The sequence below is a fragment of the Carcharhinus amblyrhynchos genome, chromosome 22, assembly GCF_965287045.1.
Source record: "Carcharhinus amblyrhynchos chromosome 22, sCarAmb.v2.hapA, whole genome shotgun sequence".
Taxonomy (NCBI): Eukaryota; Metazoa; Chordata; class Chondrichthyes; order Carcharhiniformes; family Carcharhinidae; genus Carcharhinus; species Carcharhinus amblyrhynchos.
In genome coordinates this window covers 29,978,088-29,999,795 of record NC_137345.1, presented here as the reverse complement: position 1 = coordinate 29,999,795, position 21,708 = coordinate 29,978,088, and positions in this window count along the sequence as shown.

The window sequence follows — 21,708 nt, the reverse complement described above, 5'->3', positions numbered from 1 at the left end:
AAATCCCCCAGCTGCCACACTTCGGCACTTGTTTGGGTTCACTGAGGGAGAATTTAGTATGGCCAATGCACCTAGCGCGTCTTTCGGACTGTGGGAGGAAATAAGAGTAAACTCACACAGACAAGGGGAGAACGTGCAGGCTCCGTACAGACAGTGACCCAAGCTGAGAATTAAACCCGGGTCCCTGGCGCTGTGAGGCAGCAGTTCTAACCACTGTGCCATCATGCCACCCTAACATCTTGGATTACTGAGGAAGTAAAGCGTGGAAATTGTGGAGGATCTGACCTTTGCAGTGCACAAAGTGAGAAGCTGAACTGCCAAAACAGTTGGGATTTAGAACAGTTTTCCTGCCAATTCAGTACTTTTGGGAGAATCGTGCCTTATGTTTCTGAGAGTAAGGTTTGAGGGGTGGATGCAGAGATTTTGGACAGAATTGTGCCAACGCAGGATGGGGTGAACTTAATAGTCAATATCTTTTAGTCAATATCTGCCCTCTTTATTTATTTGTTTACATGGTAACCAAGGTAATGTTTTTGACTATTCTTTGAGTCCTATTTAGAAACATCTTTAACAACAAACCAAATGAAGATGGTGTTATTTCAAATAGGCAGAGAAGTTAGAAAGAAAATGGTGAAAACTGCATGTGTGGCTGAAGGTGGCAGCAAAAAGCAAGGAAAGCAGTACCGATGTTCGTTCAACTGCAGTGCTGATAAAATGCAATTCCCAAATACTTTGTAGAATTCTGCCCATTAACTCCTTACTTCAAGGAAATGCAGGCATCATACTTGTACATTTATAAGTATACCAATGGGCATTTTAAGGTTAATTTTATTAAGCTATTGAATTTTCAGCTGTAACTGTAAAGAGGAAGAGATTGAAGAGGCCCACATAGCTACAGTTCTCTAACCTAGAAGGATGCAAGTTTTACCTGCTCGTGTGGTTGTACATTGTTTATATTTACAAGGACATGATTTGAAAATAAAATTATTCTAAATATTATATTGTAAAGCTTCCTTTTTATATATTAATTCATGGGATTTGGGCGTTGCTGAACAGGCCAGTATTTATTGCCCATCCCTAAATGCCCTTGAACACTTGGTGGTGAGTTGCTGCCTTAAACCGCTGTAGTTTCTTTGGTGTAGGTACACCCACCATGCAGTTAGAGAGGGGCTTCCAGGATTTTGACACACTGGCCAAAGGAATAACGACATGTTTCCAAGTTGAGGTGGAGAGGGGCTTAGAGAGGGACTTCCAGAAGGTGATGTTCCCATGTGTCTGCTGCTCTTTCCTTCTATATAGGAGGAGTTCTGGAAGGTGCTGTTTAAAGAACCTTGGTTCATTCCTACACTGCATCTTATAGATGGTACTGTCACTGTCCATCGGTGGTAGAGGATGTGAATGTTTGTGGAATGTGCTAGCTGCTTTGTCCTGGATGGTCTCAAGCTTCTTGTGGTTTTGGAGCTGCACTTGTCCAGACAAGTGGAAAATATTCCATCACATTCCTAATTTGTGCCTTGTAGATGGTGGACAGGAGCAAAATAAAAGCAAAATATTGCAGATGCTGGAATCTGAAAGAAAAATAGAAAATGCTGGAAAATCTCAGCAGATCTGACAGCATAGAACATGGAACATAAAATATAGTACAGCTCTCAATGTTGTACTGAGCTATGTCCAAACTCAAGATCAAGCTATCCCACTCCCTATAATTCTGGTGTGCTCCATGTGCCTATGCAATAACCACCTGAAAGTTCCTAAAGTGTCTGACTCCACTATCACAGCAGGCAATGCATTCCACACCCCAACCACTCTCTGAGTGAAGAATCTACCTCGAACATCCCTTCTACATCTCCTACCATGAATCTTATAGTTATGCCCCCTAATAACAGCTACACCCACCCAAGCATCTGTGAGGAGAGGATAGAGCCAACATTTCGAGTGTAGATGACCCTTCGTCAGAGCTGATGGTGGAACAGGCTTTGGAAAGTCAGGAGGTGAGTCAGGTTTCTTAGCCTCTGACCTGCTCTGGTAGCCACAATATTTAGATAGCTAGTCCAGTTCAGTCTCTGGTCAATGGCAACCACGAGAATGTTGATGGTGGGGGATTCAGCGATGGTAAGACCATTGAATGTCAAGGAGCGGTCATTAGATTCTCTCTTGTTGGAGATGGTCATTGTCTGAGAGTTGTGTGGCACAAATGCTACATGCCACTTGTCAGCCCAAGCCTGGATAATGTTCAATTCTTGTTGCATTTAGACATGGATTGCTTCAATATCTGAGGAGGCATGAATTCTGCTCAACATTGAACAATTATTATTGAATATCCCCAATTCTGACCTTTTATGATGGAAGGGAGGTCATTGATGAAGCAGTTGATGATGATTGGGCCTTAGACACTTCCCTGAGGAACTCCTGTGAAGTGTGGGTGCTAAGATGATTAACCTCCAATAACCACAAACATCTTCCTTTGTGCTGGGTATGACTCCAACCAGTGGAGAGTTTTCTCCCTGATTCTCATTGACTCCAGTTTTGCCAGGACTTCTTGATGTCACAGCCTGTCTTTGATGTCAAAGGCAGTCACTCTTGCCTCACCTCAGGATTTCAGCTCTTTTGTCCATGTTGAGACTAAGGCTGTAATGAGGCCAGGAGCTGAGTGGTCCTGGTGAAACTTAACCTAAGCCTTAGTGAGCAGATTACTGCTAAGCAAGTGCCACTCGATAGTACTGTTGATGACCACTTTACTGAAGATCAAACATAGACTGATGGGGCAGTAATTGGCTGGGTTGTATTTGTCCTGCTTTATGTGTACAGGACATACTTGGGCAGTTTTTCCATATTGCTGGGCAGGTGCCAGTGTTCTGGCTGAACTGGAACAGCTTGGTTGGTGGTAAGTTTTGGAGCACAAGCTTTCAATATTATTTTTGGAATATTGTCAGGGCCCCTAGTCTTTGCAGTATCCAATGCCTTCAGCTGTTTTTTATCATGTGAAGTAAATTGATTTGGCCGAAGACTGGCATCTCCAATGTTGGGGACCTCTGGAGGAGACCAAGATGGCAGCATCTCTGGTTGAAGATTATTGCGAATGCTTCATCCATGTTGGGCTCCCTCATCATTATGATGGGAATATTTGTCAAGCCTCCTCTCCACACAACACGATGGAGAGCATCCTAAATGTGAAGGCAGGACTTTGTCTCCACAAGTGGCCACTCCTACCAATACTATCAGGAAAGATGTATCTGCGACAGAAAGTTTGGTTGAGGTCAAGTATGTTTTCCCCTCTCGTTTGTTCATAAGAACATAAGAACATAAGAAATAGGAGCAGGAGTAGGCCATCTGGCCCTTCGAGCCTGCCCCGCCATTCAATAAGATCATGGTTGATCTGTTGTGGCTCAGTTCCACACTCCCGCCCTCTCCCCATAACCCTTAATCCCCTCTCTTATCAAAAACCCATCAACCCGCGTCTTAAAAATATTTAGCGAGGTAGCCTCCACCACTTCAACGGGCAGAGAATTCCAGAGATTCACCACCCTTTGAGTGAAGAAGTTCTTCCTCAACTCCGTTCTAAACCGCCCCCCCTTTATCTTGAGGCTGTGCCCCCTAGTCCTGCTGTCCTTTCTGAGCGGGAAGAGCCTCTCCACCTCTATCCTATGCATCCCATTCACCATCTTATATGTCTCAATGAGATCTCCCCTCATTCTTCTAAACTCTAACGAGTACAAGCCTAGTTTATTCAGCCTCTCCTCATAGCTCAACCCCGTCAACTCCGGCATCAGCCTAGTAAACCTCCTCTGCACTCCCTCCAAGGCCAAAATATCCTTGCGTAAGTACGGCGCCCAAAACTGCACACAGTGCTCTAGCTCCCTCATCACCTGCAATAGATCCAGTCTAGCAGCTCTGTCATTTAGGATACTGCCAGTTCAATCTGTAGTGATGTTATCGAACCATTGAAGTTTCTTATCCTGAGTACATTCTGCACCCTTGACACCCTCCGAGCTTCCTCTAAGTGATGCTTAAAATGAAGTACTGATTCACCAACAAGGGGCAATGGTATGTTGTGATCAACAAGAGGTTCCCTTGCCCAGGTTTGACCTAGTGCCGTGACAGCTGGGGTGTGGAATGGGGAGGATGGGGTGGGGGTGGTGGGGTGCAGTGCCATATTAGCTAAATAGTTTAATCCTGTCGCTGTTATATTACAGTAACAATAACCGCTATATTAGATATTATATTTCAAGACTACATCAGTTTGTATCAATTCATCAGTAAAAAGGATCAGGCTGGCCTCACCATGTAATCTATCTAATTTTATTAACAGTTTCAGTCTCTGAAACCATAGTTACTAAACAATTGATATACATTAGTTGATGTCCCATGATGCTGCACATGGGTAATCAAAACTATTTGTAACGATCATGTGAAGTAAGGTTAGAGGGTTACTGGTTTAGCACATTCAGAAGTAAGCCCTTCAATGAGATATTTCTCTGCAATATAAGCCGAGGTGCTGGGAATTGCAGAACTGGAGCACTACATCACAGCTAATGTGCAGAATCTGTAATTGCAGCATATCACATTTACACAGACTTCATCCTGTCAACTTATTCACATTGAAGATGTGAACATTGGAATTAACGATGAGAAAAGCTTGACACAGCCATATTAAAAATACATGCCAACAGTAAGTGTGTGCAGATATATCTTAGGGGTGGCATGGTGGCACAGCAGTTAGCAAATGATGCCTCACACAGCACTGGGGATCTGGATTCAATTTTGGCCTCGGGTGATTGTCTGTGTGGAGTTTGCATAATCTCCCATGTCTTTGTGGTTTTACTCCGGGTGCTCCGGTTTCCTCCCACACTTCAAAGATGTGTGGGTTAGGTTGATAGGCTGCACTGAATTGACCTTTAGTGCCATGGGAACCAGCAGGGTAAATACGTGAAGTTACTGGGATAGGGCCTGAGTATGATTGATGTCGGTACAGGTTTGATGGGCCAAATGGCCTCTTTCTGTACTGTAGGGATTCTATGATGATTCCTATAAATAAAAGAAATGTTATTTTGGTGCACGTTTTTCTTAAAATAATGAACACAACATATTTGAGATGTTCATTGTAGTAAAAAAAATTAGAGAAGGTTTTGAATATGGATTATTCAAATAAATTGGGTGGAATGAAACAAAAGTAATTTGCCTCCTGAGGTTCGTACCATTTAATACATTGGACAGCTACCAATCTTCTATTCATCACTGTATTTAAAGTTTGTGGGTAAAAGGTTTCTTGTTATTATGCCAACCAGAATCAAGAATATACTGGAGGCCATCTTGCTGAGTTAACCACCTCTGAGGGACAGGAAGTCCTGTGTTATTGAGCTGCTGGCCAATTAGGTTGGCTGGCAGCTCTGTTGTGCCATCAGTGACAGGCTTGAGTAGTGGCCACTGCTGGGACTGCAAATCATCATGGAAGATGATGCACCATGGATCCTGGAGCCTGGATCAGAATGAGGGTTTTGGACATTCCTGAATGGAAGACCCTGAAGTGAGGGTCCAGGTTTTAGAGAATGGGGAAAGGGATAAAGAGTGTGTAAAACCTTGAAGGAGAATGCCCCCAGGTAGGCACAGGACCCGTACCCTACCCACCTTCCTGCCTAACAACAGCTTGTGCAATAAAAGCTCTTGGGCTTCCATCGCAGAATGAAAATTGTGGTGGAGGTGAATTGAGGCCTTTAAGTGACAAGTTCACTTATGCATCTTTTATTTACTTGTTCACAGGATGTGCATTGCTGGGCAATTTCAGAGAGTAATTATGAGTTATTGCTATGGATCTGGAGTCACAAGTAGGCCAGACCAGGTAAGGATGGTAGATTTCTTTCCCCTAAAGACAGTAGCAAACTAAATGGGTTTTTACAGCAATTGACAAAATGGTTTCCTAGTCATCATTCAACTTTAATTCCAGATTTGTATTGAATTTAAATTTCACCCTCTGCTATGGAGGAATTCAAACCTAGATCTCAAGTGCATTACTCACCCAATGATAACGCCACTAGATCACCACCTCCCCTCAAATAGGCTGAAGGGCTGAAGGGTGGGCTGATATTTTGCCTGTCCTTTGTAATATGGGAGATGAGTATGGTGGGCCAGAGGATGGCAGATTGACCACCCACTTTATTCTAGTGCTGCTCTGCCTTCAAATATGCAAACAGGAGCCTGTAAAATTGACCCCCATATTTCCCAAAACTACAGCCCTCGATATTAGTTTGCCTCTGATTTCATCTTCTTGAAATATTCATAGCGAAAGAGATAACAGATATTCAATCTTCTGTCTTGACAAGAGCTGCTTTCTTCCAAAGTAGATCAATTTTAAAAATGAAATAAAATCTTACATCATGAAAAAAAAAGGAAAAACCGATTCAAGATTGCCACTTCAGCACTGATTCCTTTTACTGATCCACTATAATCTTCAGATGCGTTTAGACATTGCGATAGACAGCCAATCACCGCTGGTATTGTGAAGACATTCTACCTTAAGTTGCGTCCCTTCATGCCAAAATCTTTAAGAGGAAAAGAACTATTTTACACTTGATGAGATATAATAAAATAAATTGCTGTGATATTAAAGTTTGGATTTTCACCTTGGTCTAAAATATGTAATTTAATTCTGTTCTTGTTATGAATTTTAGATTTATCTCTTGAATTCCTGTGGTTATTGTATATGGGATCAGTGGTGCAGCACCCTGTGATGATTCCGCTTACTTCAATACAACACCAGTTACCGAAGCTGCAGTGATTCAGGCATCACAAAGCAGGAAGCTAAATCTCTTGCAATATTAACATATTTTCCACAAATATTTTTCACGGGGTAAATTCCATTGAATAAGAAGATGATGACTTCTATTATAAAATACATCAGGATGTAACCAGTATGTACTTCACAGCACAGGCTTAATAATCTGCAGGAGGCATACCTCAGGAGAACTACACAGACTGCCATCTTCAAAATTCACAATGTTGCACTTTGATCCTTTTTATGTATCATCAGACGTTGTCCAGCTCTTCCAGTTTCTGGATGTTTGTACCCTGGGAGGTGCACAGGGGGAGTCCTTGGTAGCTCCAAACACAAGGATTCTGCAAGAATTGCCTGGGAAGTTTGACCTTCCAATGGATAAATTCTTTGTGTCTGGAATCCTCTGGAGATAAAAAAGAGTCCAACTCTGAGTTGATATTGGAGACTTCAAATGATTCCGACTCACTTACCTGTATAGTTAACTAGGAAATGTTAGCAAAGAAAACACAAATGACACATATCTATTGACCACGCTCCCCTGTCTGACTTACCTCTCGACCCTCCAGCTCCGCTCTCCTGACCCTCTGCCTCCCCTCTGACTCATGAGAAAGCCTACCCCATGTGCCCAAGAACTGGTCTGCTCAGTCACATGAACGCCCACCGTGGAAACTCATGACCCCTGAGTAGCCATCATCCTTAAATTCAGAGGTAGCTAACAGCATCAGAAAAATGCTAACGTAGCTTTCAAAAGTTTGAATCTATGTGTGTGCATGACTTTTCAGCTTCTTTCTTCTGTTGGACGAGAATGCTGCATCTGAAGCAATTTGTGCTGCAGATTCAATATACTGAGAAGTTAATGAAGCCTGCACACACTCATTTCTTTAATAGCAAATTACATTTGTGAGAAACAATGAATTCCCATCCTTAATGCTTGACATCTTGGCACATCCTATTAAAGACATTAAGAAGAAAGTACTTTTGACAGAAAGGAGAATGAGGTGCTTACACACAAGTAATTATAGATGAACTATTTCAAACAGATATCTTTTTTGGATTTTTAACAATGTATTCATTCATAGGATGTAGTTATTGCTGGGAAATCCAGCATTTCTTTTACACATCTCTAATTATCCTTGAGATGATGGTGGTCAGCTACCTTCCCAAAACAATATTCTAGGCCACCTCAAAGAGCGGCTAATAACCACATTGCTCTTCTAAAGCCAGGGGCCAAGGATCAATTTATACTAGAGTGAAATGCAGTATGAAGTGAAAGAGTATGAAATTCCAGATTTACAGATATTTTTGCCAGTAGGATAAATGATTTGATCAGATGCAAAGTTTTATGTTCAATGGGAGGTCTAATCCAAGTAGTTAAATTCTCAATGCATTGGAGCAATAGATTGACTCACCCAACATTGCAATTGCATGTAGCAGAATTGCAAATAAAAAGAAAAAAAATGTAAAAGGGATTCTGGGTTTAGTAAGACCTGATCAGCAATTTGTAGCAGGTAATGGTTCAAGCATATTTGGAGTAAACACCTGAGAAGTAGGATAAAGAGAAGATCTGAGGTAGCATGGATTGGAATTCGGGGCTGGTGGAAGTTGCAGAGATTTGGTAGAGATTTGCATGAAAGTTGAGGTTGGGGATGGCAGTGCAAGAGTCAGTCTGACTCTGGAAGATTATGGTTCGGAATCTAGCCAGTCCATGTAACTTGTAACAGGAAGTGGAGACCAGAGCTACCAAAACAAGCTCCTTGCATATCCCAGATTCCCAGCGAAGGCTGATGAGGTTAAGAAATTACCATTATAAATCCAAGTGTTTCAGTTTAGAAAGAAGCCCATGCATTTCTGGAAACCCCATTGGCCCCACTTGCACCTTTTTTTTAACCCAATCTGATCCAATGCAGTAGCTTACACATGTACTCACTATAACTTGAACCTGGATCTGACAAGGGACAATCATCTATGCAGGTATCCCGAGCTGAACACCTTAATTTGCCCACAGTAAGAAGTCGACTTGGAACATAGTCATGAGTTATTAATTATTCTCTTCATTTCAAGTTGGCTGCAAAAATCTCACATATAAACAATCAAAGGGATTCCCTTGCAAGGAGATTAAAATTCACAAAACCTGAGGGATGATACTAAATTATCCTGACTCCCCAAAGTATCTGGATCTCAGTGTGTGATTGATAGGTAGAAATTGTTGGTGCATCTAATATGTTAGCCAATTTTTATTATGATCCTTTAATAATTTATATCAATATAATCCATGAAACTAGATGATTATACCTGTGTCATGTTCCTAAGACATGAAAGGGATCATAAACTGTTTAAAATCAAACCTTACTGTTGCATCTTTTAAAAATTGACCTGACTGAGTCAATGATGTCACAGGTGACATGATTCCCCAGTTGGCTGCAGTTACTGGAAACGTCCAGCAGAAGCTACAAGAAAAAAGCAATCCTCATCAGTATGGAATCTCACACCTCTCTTTGTGAAGACATTACAATAAACAAAACCAGAGAGCAATGGGCTGTCAGCTTCTCCAGCCTGAACAAAAGGAGAGCCATCAAAACTAGTTACCCCTGCAGAGATGCTAAGAGCCACCATTTAACTCGCAAGGTGGAAATGTATTTAACTGCAGATATACAAATTGCTTGTTCACCTTGCAATCGCCTCATTAATGGCCCATATCACACGGCCTTTGGAATACTTCTAATTCTACATTTCGAGACTCAGAAATTAGTCTTCTTTTTTCCTCTAGCCAGTAAAATTAACAGTAGGAGCCCAGGATGACAAAGCAACCTGCAACCAATTTTACTCTCTGAAAGTCTATTTATCCAGACACCTTGATCATTGCCTGCCAAGCCCACTATGTATAGCTGCGCCGTCATCTATTTCAGAAAAGAAATTCTGTGCAGCTGCCTTCAGCCAGACACTCATCGAAATTGGAACGTCTCCATGAAGGAACCCACTTTGATGTGTGTATGTGTATGTATGTATGTGTATGTGTGTGTGTATGGTTTAAATTGGTCTGTGTTGCACTCTTGGTTTGTGGTAGTATATGGCTATTTAAGGATTGAAATGCGATGTTCTGATTAGAATAGCTCAGGAGGCAATCAAGATGTCTTGCATGAACAACAGGCAACATTGCAATGATCATTTATCACTAGTGCTGCCATTTCTGCACTCTGACCTCTGGCCAATGACCTGTCTTCATCTTTCACAGCTGAATACAAGATTAAACAGAATGAAGGCTCTCCCACCTGCATCAGTGTTATTTAGAAGTGTAAATGAACAATTCCCAGATTTATTGCTGGATTATTTCTCCTGCTGAGTAGGATTTTCTGAGTTCTCCCATACTTGGCTAAAGTTTCAATACTCTGCAAACAATGACCTGGCTGGTTTTCAAAATAGACTTGAACCATTTAAAATCTTGTGCTGTTAAAACACCCACAGCTACTGGATGTGGGTGGTCTGGGAATGTTTCTTCTGGGAATTGGACATGACTAGAGAAAAAAGAGAGGCCCCATAGAACAGCACAAATTTCTAGAAGAGCAAGGAGTGGCCAGCAGGGGGAGTGGAATAGTGCTCAGCAAGGGGGCCATATATGCTTTGGGTTCTCTTGCCTTAACTTCAGTGAAGAATGATAAACTGGGTTCCTTTTATCGCAAAAAGAATTGTGACCGAAATCTGCCAACTGCTGCAGCCACAGTTGCAACTTCAAAGAAAGACAAGATCAGGATTGTGTGTGGCTGTATGTACACTGTTGCATGACAGTATGTACAAGCAGTGGGTCAGGGATGTGAGGTTAGCAACAATGTTAACTGTGTGAGGGTAGGTAAGATGAAGCACATGAATTGAAGAGTCGGTCTCTGATTGATTGGGATTGTTGATAGATGGGTGATATGTGACTCTTCCTCACAGGCAGTCCCTTTGGGTCTTGCTTCCACACTAAACATGAGATCTCAGATGACTGAGTAGAACAATACAGCCTCACAGGCAGAGCGGGTGGATAGCATGCCTGGATTTCCATGTGTCCCTTTCGCTGCCGATGCTTTGCTTCAGCTCTCTCTTGGCGATGAAGCTTGGTGTTCAGCTCTTTCCTGGATGCTTTTTCTCTACTTTGGGTGATTTAGGGCCAAGGATTCCAAAGTGTCAGTGGGGATGTACTTTTTGAAGGAGGCTTCAAGGGTGTTCTTGAAATATTTCCTCTGACCTCCTGGGGCTCGCTGCTGGTTGAAACTCCAAGTGGAGCACTTATTGTGTCAAGCCTGTGACCAAGTGCTACATCCAGCCAGAGCTAATTGAGCCTGGTCAATGATGGGATGATGGTCTGAACAAGAGCACTGATGTTGATGTGCCTATCCTACTGGAGGATTTGCAGGATCTTGTGGAGACAACACCACTGGTATTTCTCCAGGTTTTCAAGGTGCCTGCTGTGAATACAGCACATCTCTGAACCATTTAACAGGGCAGATATCACTACTGCTCTAGAGACCATGAACTTGGTGTCAGATCTGTGGTCCTATGGCCTGATCTTCAGACACTCGCTTCTTCAGACACATTGAAGGTGGTGTTGAACCTTGTCATCAAAGACTTCCCATGTTGACAGTAGGCTTTCATGATATGGAAAGAGGTTCATGTTGTTTAAGGCCTCGTGGAATTTGATAACCAAGGATGAGTGCAATGTTGTGGAGGGGTGGGGGGGTGTCGTATTTAGCATAAGGCCCATGCTTTCATATGCATCAGTGAAAGTGTTGACAATGTTTGGAGCTTTTGTTCTGAATGTGCACAAATGTAAGCATCATCTGCATATTGTAATTCATTGACAGAGGATGGGATGGGACGGTACAGTGGCACAATGGTTAGCACTGCTGCCTTACAGAGCCAGGGACCTGGGTTCAAATCTGGCCTCAGATCACTATCTGTGTGAAGTTTGCACTTTCTCCCTGTGTCTGCATGGGTTTCCTTCAGGTGCTCCGGTTTCCTTCCACAGTCCAAAGGTATGCGGGATAGGTTGATTGGCCATGCTAAATTGACACTAGTGTCAAAGGGATTGGCAGGGTAACTATGTGGGGCCTAGGTGGGATATGGTTGGTACAGACTCGATGGGCCAAATAGCCTCCTTCTGTACTGTATGGATTCTATGGGATGACCTTGGATATGGCCTGCAGATAGTGGAGAATCCTATTTGTTCTGTACTATAGCTCCACTCTAGTGGGGAGCTTGCTGAGGGCAAGGTGAAGACTTGCAGCAAGGAAGATTGAGAAGATACAATGACACAGCCTTGCTTAACCCCAGCCCAAACGTGAGTTGAGTCAGTGGTCAGGATTATAACTTGCATGTCATGGTGGAGAAGGCAGAGGATGTTGAAAAATTTTTGTGGGCAGTTGAAGCACAGGAGGATGCTCCATAATCCCTCAGGATTGACGGTGTGCAAGGCCTTTATGAGGCCAAAGGAGATCATGCCGAACATTTTCTACCTTTCTCTTGTAGTTGCTGTGCGGTGAAAATCATGTCTGTTGTGCCCATTAGTGAGTGGAATTTGCATTGCGATTCTGGGAGGAGCTCTTCAACCATGGGGAGAAAGCAATTAAGATGGACTCTTGTGATGACTTCTCTATGGCTGACATTCTCTGTGGCCAATAGCAGGGAAATTCCTCTGTAGTCACTGCAGTGGACTTGCCATCTTTATTTGAAGATGGTCACGATTGTGACATTTCTGAGGTTTCCTATCTTGGACTACTCTTTCCAGATGAGGGAAATGAGATCACGTATTCATGCCAAGAGTGCTTCTTTACCATGCTTTAATGCATCAATGGGGATTCCACCTGCTTCAGACGCCTTGTTCTTTAGTTGTTGGGTGGTCTTTTCAATGCTGGATTGGGGTTGTGATGAGATAATAATGGATAGCATACTGTTGGATGGAATCAAAGACATTTCTGTTGAAGACAGAATCTCTGCAGTGTGGTAGCATAGTGCTTAGCACTGCTGTCTCATAGCGCCAGGGACCCATGTTCAATTCCAGTCTTAGGTAACTGCCTGTGTGGAGTCTGCACATTCTCCCCGTGTCTGCATGGGTTTCCTCCAAGTCTCCAGTTTCCACCCACAATCCAAAGATGTGCATGTTAGGTGAACTGGCCACGCTAATTTGCCCCTTAGTGTCCCAAGATGTGGTGGTTAGGGGGATTAGTGAGGTAAATGTGTGGGATTACAGAGATAGGGTGAGTGGTGGGCCTGGGTGAGATGCTGAGTAGATGCAGACTTGATGGGCTGAATAGCCTCTTGCTGCACAGCAGGGATATTATGATTTAATGGTTCTATGATTCTGTTAAGGAGGACTTCAATATTCTCCCTCTGTGCCGCTGATTTCCTCTCTGTTCTTGGCCAGCAGTGAGGGTTTGAGTTCTTGGGCCTTCGGTAGTATTGACTGCACTTCAGAAACCTCACACATTATGGTTGTTAGCTAATTTTTGAATCTCCTGAGCTTTTTTTCAGTGCATGCTCTATCATAGGTTCAGCCATTCCTCAAATAACCATAGCACTGATTCACTTTTCAAAGGACTATCATCATTTTTTTACAGTCACAATGCCACTCTCTTTGATAAGAGACAACTTTTAAGTAGTGTTGGCCACTCATGATATCTAAAATACACAGTGAGGGCTAATCACTTAAGTTTATTGATTAGTGTCACAAGTAGGCTTACATTAACATGGTAATGGTGTTACTGTGCAAATCCCTTAATTGTCACACTCCAGTACCTGTTCCAGTACACTGAGGGGCAATTTAGCATGGCCCACGCACCTAACCCACACATCGCTGGACTGTAGGAGGAAACCGGAGCACCTGAAGAAAACCCATGCAGACATGGGAAGAACATGCAGACTGTGCACAGACAATGACCCAATCCAAGAATGGAATCCAGGTCCCTAAGGCTGTGAGGCAGAAGAGCTAACCATTGTAACACTATGCCGCCCAAGGTGTTGCAACTGACAGCAACTCTTGTGCCAGTTATCGGGACTTAGCTAATTCAGGCCCTACTAATTCTGATGTGGAGACTGGAGCTAATGATCTCTCTGGACTGACGTTTCTATAATTGTATTATCAGTGGAAAAGCCAGAAGTTTGTACATGAACTATACACTGCTTAGTCCTCAAAGCAGCTTAGCATGACATGCCTTTTATTCTTGCAATTTTTCAAGTATTTCTAAGCATTAATGGGCATATGATACTAAACATATATTTATCATTGAGAACCATTGTAGCATTCTGACAACTCTCAAAGCACCAAGACCCAGCTGACAGATCATAACTGATGTCTAGGCAATACTAATAGCACCTATTTACCCATTGCTCACATTAGGGTTGTCACTTTCCACAAGGTTATCTTTTATTTTATGTACTGCTGCACATAACAAGGTTATGAAATTGCCCACACAATTATCAGTCAGAGCATTGTTTTATTCATGTATACTCATGAACTGACTGGGGCAAGAAGGAAAAATCAATAACAATTTGTTTAAAAGGTGAGAGTCATTTTCAAATAACTGGAAATGTTCACGTACTTGGAACTCATACCAAGATCAGAGTATGAAAATATTAAATGGGGAGCGAATTACTCATTAACAGGAGATATATTTATATACTGTCAGAGGAAAAATGAGATCATGCCATGTTTTGAACATAAGAGTTAGTACCAACATCATAAAGCAGATACATTTGGTTGTGAGCCAGTCTTTGTTATATTACCAAAGTTGTTTGGCTGACATTGCCATAGACATCACTGTTGTTATTGTTGTATCACTGATGGTGGTACAAATATTTTATAGTCCCGGAGGTTAGAAGAAAAAATCATTTAAATGTACTTTGGCTCTTCGCTTTGGGGGTGGGTGGGTAGCAGTAGCTTCTCTATAAAATACCATATGACTGCTCTCACACCTGGACAGGTAACAACAGCATCTAGACCTGCCTTGAATTCTTTCTTCCTCACCCCTCAATCCTCAGCCTACCATTGGGTGCCCACTTCCAGCGCCTTAAGCAGTTTTTCCCACTGGTGTGGAAAACTGGAGGTTAACTAGAAAATTGCAATGAGTCTCTTTTAATTCAGCTTAACAAAGTTCTTAACAAATAGTCATTTGGCCATACAGAGTTTGGGTATTGCTGAAAAACAGAGACATTTTTGTTGAAGCTTTTCATCTCGCACTCATCAGGGCAATCGCAAAAATACCAATGTCAGGGAATCGTTGCACCCCCATTCATTGGTTCATTCCCTTGACCAATCAGTGTCAAGCTGCCTGGTTTAAATTTTTGAAGGGTGTTTGGCAGTTAACTGTCAGTCACCATTAACTGGCGTATTCTCCATGGCAATGCCTCTACCAATCAGAGTCCGCTTGCCAGCCAATCAGCACTCTCTTCTCATACTATTAGGAAACAGATGTAGTTTTCATTGAACTATGTTTGTCTTGCTGGATATTAGGAATAACACATAGATTTCAGTGAATTTAATTGAGTGTTTTTATGTAAGAGAGGATAAGACTCTAGTTAGATTCATGTTAAACAAGGAGTTGCATTTATGGGGTTTTGGGGTTATTTAAGCTATGTCTCTGTTGTGTTTAGAGAGTTTATGGCACACAAAGTAAGTAAGGATTTAGCAACCCTGGGGCCACCTTGAGGGGAAAATTCTTTTGGTTTCGCTGAACCTATGTAGGTCCCATACAGACAGAAACGGGGGAATGTATAATGGGGGCAAAGAAATGCCGAGCAACTGAATGCATACTTTGGTTTTGTCTTCACAAAAGAGGACACCAATCAAATGCCAGAAATGTTGGAGAATGCAATATTTAATGAGATGGAAGAACTGAGGGAGATTAATATTAGTAGAGAAATGGTGCTGGGAAAATATGATGACACTGAAGGCAAATAAATCCCCAGGGCCTGATAATGTACATCTCAGAGTACTTTAGGAAATAGCTCTCGAAATAGTGGATGCATTGGTGGTCATCTTCCAGGATTCTATAGATTCTTGAACAGTTCTTGCAGATTGGAGGGTAGCTAATGTCACTCCAATATTCAAAAAGGGAGGTAGAGAGAAAACAGGGAATTATAGACCAGTAAGCTCAACATCGGTAGTGAGGATAATTCCCAAATCCATTATCAAGAACTTTATAGCTGAGTATAAAGCAGTGGCAGGATCAGACAGAGTCAGCATGGATTTAGGAAGGGGAAATCATGTTTCATAAATCTGTTGGAATTCTTTGGAGATATAACTAGTAGAGTTGACAAGGGGGAGCCAGTCAATGTGGTATACTTGGACTTTCAGAAAGCGTTTGACAAAGTCCTACACAAAACATTATTGTGCAAGATTAATGCGCATGGGTTTGGGGGAAGTGTACTGAGATGGATGGAAAACTGGAAACAAAGAGCAGGAATTAATGGATGCTTTTCAAATTGGCAGGCAGTAACTAATGGGATGCCACAGGGATCAGTGCTGGAACCCCAGCTATTCACAATATATATTAATGATTTGAGTGAGGGAAGAAAATGCAACATCTCAAAATTTGCAGATGATACCAAGTTGAATGGGGGAGTGAACTGTGACAAGGATGCAGAGATCCTTCAGAATGATCTGGACAGTTTGGGTGAGTGGACAGATCAATGGCAAATGCACTATAATTTGGATAAATGTGAAGTTATTCACTTTGGAAGCAGAAAGAAGAAGGCAGACTACTACCTAAATGGCTGTAAATTAGGAGAGGGGAGTGTGCAATGGGACCTGACACTGAAGATAAGCACGCAAGTGCAGCAGGTATTAAAGAAAGGAAACGGCATGTTGGCCTTCATTGCGAGAGGTTTTGAGTACAGGTCCACAGATGTGTTGTTGCAATTATACAGGGCCTTGGTTAAGAACAAAGAGCAAAGAAAATTAGACTACACCTAGAATATTGTGTGCAGTTTTGACCTCCTTTTCTGAGGAACGATGTTCTTAGTCTCGAGGGAGTGCAGCAATGTTTACCAGGCTAATTCCAGGGATGGCAGGGCTGATGTATGAGAAGAAATTGACTAGGTTAGCATTGTTTTCGCTGGAGTTCAGGCAAATGAGGGACTATCTCATAGAGCCTTATAAAATTCTAACAGGAGTAGACAGGGTAGATGCAGAGAGGATATTCCTGATGGTGGGGGAACCCAGAACCAGGGATCACAATCTGAGGATTCAGGTTAGACCATTTACGGTGGAGGTGAGGAAACATTTCTTCACCCGAAGAGTGGCGAGCCTGTGGAATTCATTACCACAGGAAGTCGTTGACGCCAAAACATTGAATGTATTCAAGAGTCTGGATGTAGCACGTGGAGTGAATAAGATCAAAATTTATGGGGAAAAGCAGGATTAGGCTATTGAGTTGGATGATCAGTCATGATCGTGATGAATGTTGGAGAAGGCTCAAAGGGGCTAATGACCTCCTCCTGCTCCTAGAACATAGAACATTACAGATCAGTATAGGCCCTTCGGCCCTCGATATTGTGTCGACCAGTGGAACAAATCTAATGACCTAAACTATTCCAATGTTATCCATATGCCTATCCAATGACCATTTGAACGCCCTTAAAGTTGGCGAGTCCACAACTGCTGCAGGCAGGGCATTCCATACCCTTACTACCCTCTGAGTAAAGAACCTACCTCTGTCATCCGTCCTATAATTACCACCCCTCAATTTAAAGCTATGTCCTGTCATGTTAGCCATCACCATCCGAGGAAAAAGGCTCTCACTGTCCACCCTATCTAACCCTCTGATTATTTTGTATGCCTCAATTAGGTCACCTCTTAACCTTCTTCTCTCTAACAAAAATAACCTCAAGTCCCTCAGCCTTTCCTCATAAGACCTTCCCACCATACCAGGCAACATCCTGTTAAACCTCCTGTGTACCCTTTCCAACGCTTCCACAGCTTTCTTATAATGCGGCGACCAGAACTGTACGCAATACTCCAAGTGTGGCCACACCAGAGTTTTGTACAATTGCAACATGATCTCACGGCTCCGAAATTCAATCCCTCTACCAATAAAAGCTAACACACCGTACGCCTTCTTAACAACCTTATCAACCTGGGTGCCAACTTTCAGGGATCTATGCACATGTACACCGAGATCTCTCTACTCGTCGACGCTACCTAGAGTCCTTCCATTAGCCCTATATTCTGTACTCCTGTTACTCTTAGCAAAGTGAATCACCTCACACTTTTCCGCATTAAACTCCATTCGCCACCTCTCAGCCCAGCTCTGCAGCTTATCTGTGTCCCTCTGCAAACTGTAACATCCATCCTCACTGTCTACAATTCCTCCAACTTTGGTGTCATCAGCAAATTTACTAACCCATCCTTCTACACCCTCATCTAGGTCATTTATAAAAATGACAAACAACAGTGGCCCCAAAACAGATCCCTGAGGCACACCACTTGTATCTGAACTCCAGGTTGAATATTTCCCATCAACCGCCACCCTCTGTCTTCTATCAGCTAGCCAATTCTTGATCCAAACTGCTAAATCACCCTCAATCCCATGCATCTGCATTTTCTGCAGTAGCCTACCATGGGGAACCTTATCAAACGCTTTGCTAAAATCCATATACACCACATCAACTGCCTTGTCCTTATCCACCTCTTTGGTCACCTTTTCCAAAAACTTGATAAGGTTTGTGAGGCATGACCTACCCTTCACAAAACTGTGTTGACTATCCCTAATTAATTTATTTCTCTCAAGATGATTATAAATCCTATCCCTTATAATTCTTTCCAAAACCTTGCCACAACAGAAGTAAGGCTCACTGTTCTATAATTCCAAGGGTGGTCTCTATCTTCTATGTTTCTATAGCAGTTGGAGCTAGGAAGCTAGAGAGAGAACAGCTCTCTCAGCTCTGCCACAAGCAGAACAATGGAGTAATGGAAAAGAACATAACTCCCAGAAACTAAAGGATAGCTAGTTCTAACCAGCAGCAATTTTAAGCAGGTGTGTGCATTTTGCCCATTTATATTCCCATCGGTGCATTTCTACAAATCCAGAATCTGTATTATTGAGAATAAACTGTTTTAATTTTCTTTAATTCACCTTCAAGTGAAATATTGCCTTATTCAAAATACAGAAAATGCTGAATGGGACATTTCAGATAGTTTTGTTTTACACAGTTTTTAATCGATAAGTTTTTAAAATTAATTCACAGAATGTGTACATCTTTGGTTAGGTCAGCATTTATTACCCACCCCTAGCCACCCTTGAACTGAAAGGCTTGCTAGATCATTTCAGAGGGCAATAACCACATTATTGTGGGCCCGCAGTCACCTGTAGACCATCAGATTTTCAAACATTAGTGAACTAGATGGGTTTTTAACGACAATGAGCAATGGTTTCATGATCATCATTAGATTTTTAATTCTGGGTGCAATCTTATCAAAAAAATTCTAAGTCCAGACTGAGCGTGAAAGCGGGAGAATTTCGGGTCCGTTATTTTGGCGAGGCCATTAGTTGAATCCTATGACACACTGTGCAATAAAATAACCTTGATCCGTTTCTCACCAGCAGGGGTAGTGGGCAGGGCCTAAATTACCCGGAAGCCAGCTGATAACAGCGGAGAGTGTCATAGTGCATGTTCACGATTTTGTGCTCTGAGAGCAGAGAGACCTGTCACTGCTGCAATAGCCAGTCTCCATGGCTCAGCACCCCACTCCACCACTATGACAAGGCCCTGCAGCTGATTGCCAACACTCCAGTCGGAACGATCAACCCTTCCCACACCTGGAATGATTGTGACACCCCCTCCGCCCTGCACCGACAGCTGTACAGAGTGTGTAACATTCCCCCCTCTCCCCCATTGATCACTGTTGCAGCGCATGCAGCAGTATGCCCTCCCTCCCACCATCGATTGCTGTGCACAGTGACAGTGGACCCCCAGTGGGCCCTGCCAGTGTGCCAGGCTGGCAGTGCCAAGGTGCTTTCCCCTGATTTCTGGGGGCGGTCAATGGCCTCTGGTTCTACCAGCAAGACTGTTACATCTGGTCCCTATTGCTAGCCAGAGAGAATCTTCCCCAACGAGGCAACAGAGACAGGTGAGCCTGGACAATTACATCTCAGGCTCGCTAATTCCATCTAAATAAACATTTCAATATATTTCAATAATATATTCAGCCTTGCAACCTTTTTTGGTGCCAGTAAGATTGCTCGAGGTGAGAAATTGGGTGCAAAATGTTAAGATTGACACCCCCCCCACCCCCTCCTCCAGAGTTGTACTGAATTCAAATTTTGCTTTTGTAGGATTTGAACCTGTACATGGGATTTTACACCTTGCTTGACCCAAGGCTGGAAGATCCTGCCTGAGGTCAATGGACCTTTCCATTACCTGCCTCTCGCCTGCTTTGATACCCAGGGTGGGCGGGGCGGAGTAGAATTACGACATATGTCTCTGAATTATCAGTCCAGTGCCAATATCCCTATGACACCACCTGTCCTCAATTAGTGGATTGCAAAATTAACAAAGCTAAAAATACTAAATCATCATCACAGATGCAAAATGATGCAGATCATTTAATGTGATTAATCTGTGCCATTTTTATTATGTTAGTGCTTGATATCTTCTATACGATTCTGAATGCTTCAGATGATTAGGATTATGAAGGCATCTTTCCTGGTTAGCTTTCAGTCTCATGAAGCATAGCAGATGGGCAAGTGATGTCAAAGATTTATAGAATCCTTAAATCCCTGCAGTGCAGAAGAGGCCATTCAGCCCATTAAATCTGCAACAACTCTCTCATAGAGTATCTTGCACAGGGCCTCACCACTCTCCCTATAATCACACACATATACCATAGTTAATCCATCTAACATCTACTTCTTGTGATACTAAGGGCCTGATTTTACCATTTTGATTCTAAGTGTTGAATCTGGGACTGTTCTAGATCCGACTTTTAAACCTGTTCTCCAGCACCCCCATACACACTCCTCCTGAAAAAAAAAGCAGCCATCTTGAATCGTGCTGCAAAGCCTGTGGATGGGGCTTATCGCGCTCGAAGTGCTGCTGCTCCGATCAGATCCTTCAACTATGCATGTGCTGTAAACAATAATTTGAAAAATGCTCCCCTGCCACATTGCTCTGGGACCAGATAATTCGTCCCCCCCCCAGCCCCCACAGACATTGCCCCACTTCCATAACATTACTGTCCCTCTTAACCACCCACCTCTCTCGCTACCCAGACCAATCACGGCCCCACTTCGCCCCCATCAATCACACTCAGAGTGGCAGCAGACCCCCTTCATTCCTTCATCAGAGAACAATCTGACCCATCTCCCCACCACCCTTTCAGAGAACAATCTGACCTGCCCCCCTCCTCCCCCCACCAGAGAACAATCTGACCTGTCTTCCTCCTCCCCCCACCAGAGAACAATCTGACCCATCTCCCCACCACCCTTTCAGAGAACAATCTGACCTGCCTCCCTCCTCCCCCCGCCAGAGAACAATCTGACCTGCCCCCCTCCTCCCCCCATCAGAGAACAATCTGACCTGCCTCCCTCCTCCCCTCACCAGAGAACGATCTGACCTGCCTCCCTCCTTCCCCCGCCAGAGAACAATCTGACCTGCCTCCCTCCTTCCCCCGCCAGAGAACAATCTGACCTGCCTCCCTCCTCCCCCCGCCAGAGAACAATCTGACCTGCCTCCCTCCTCCCCCCGCCAGAGAACAATCTGACCTGCCCCCCTCCTCCCCCCGCCAGAGAACAATCTGACCTGCCTCCCTCCTCCCCCCACCAGAGAACAATCTGACCTGCCTCCCTCCTCCCCCCACCAGAGAACAATCTGACCTGCCTCCCTCCTCCCCCCGCCAGAGGACAATCTGACCTGCCTCCCTCCTCCCCCCACCAGAGAACAATCTGACCTGCCTCCCTCCTCCCCCCACC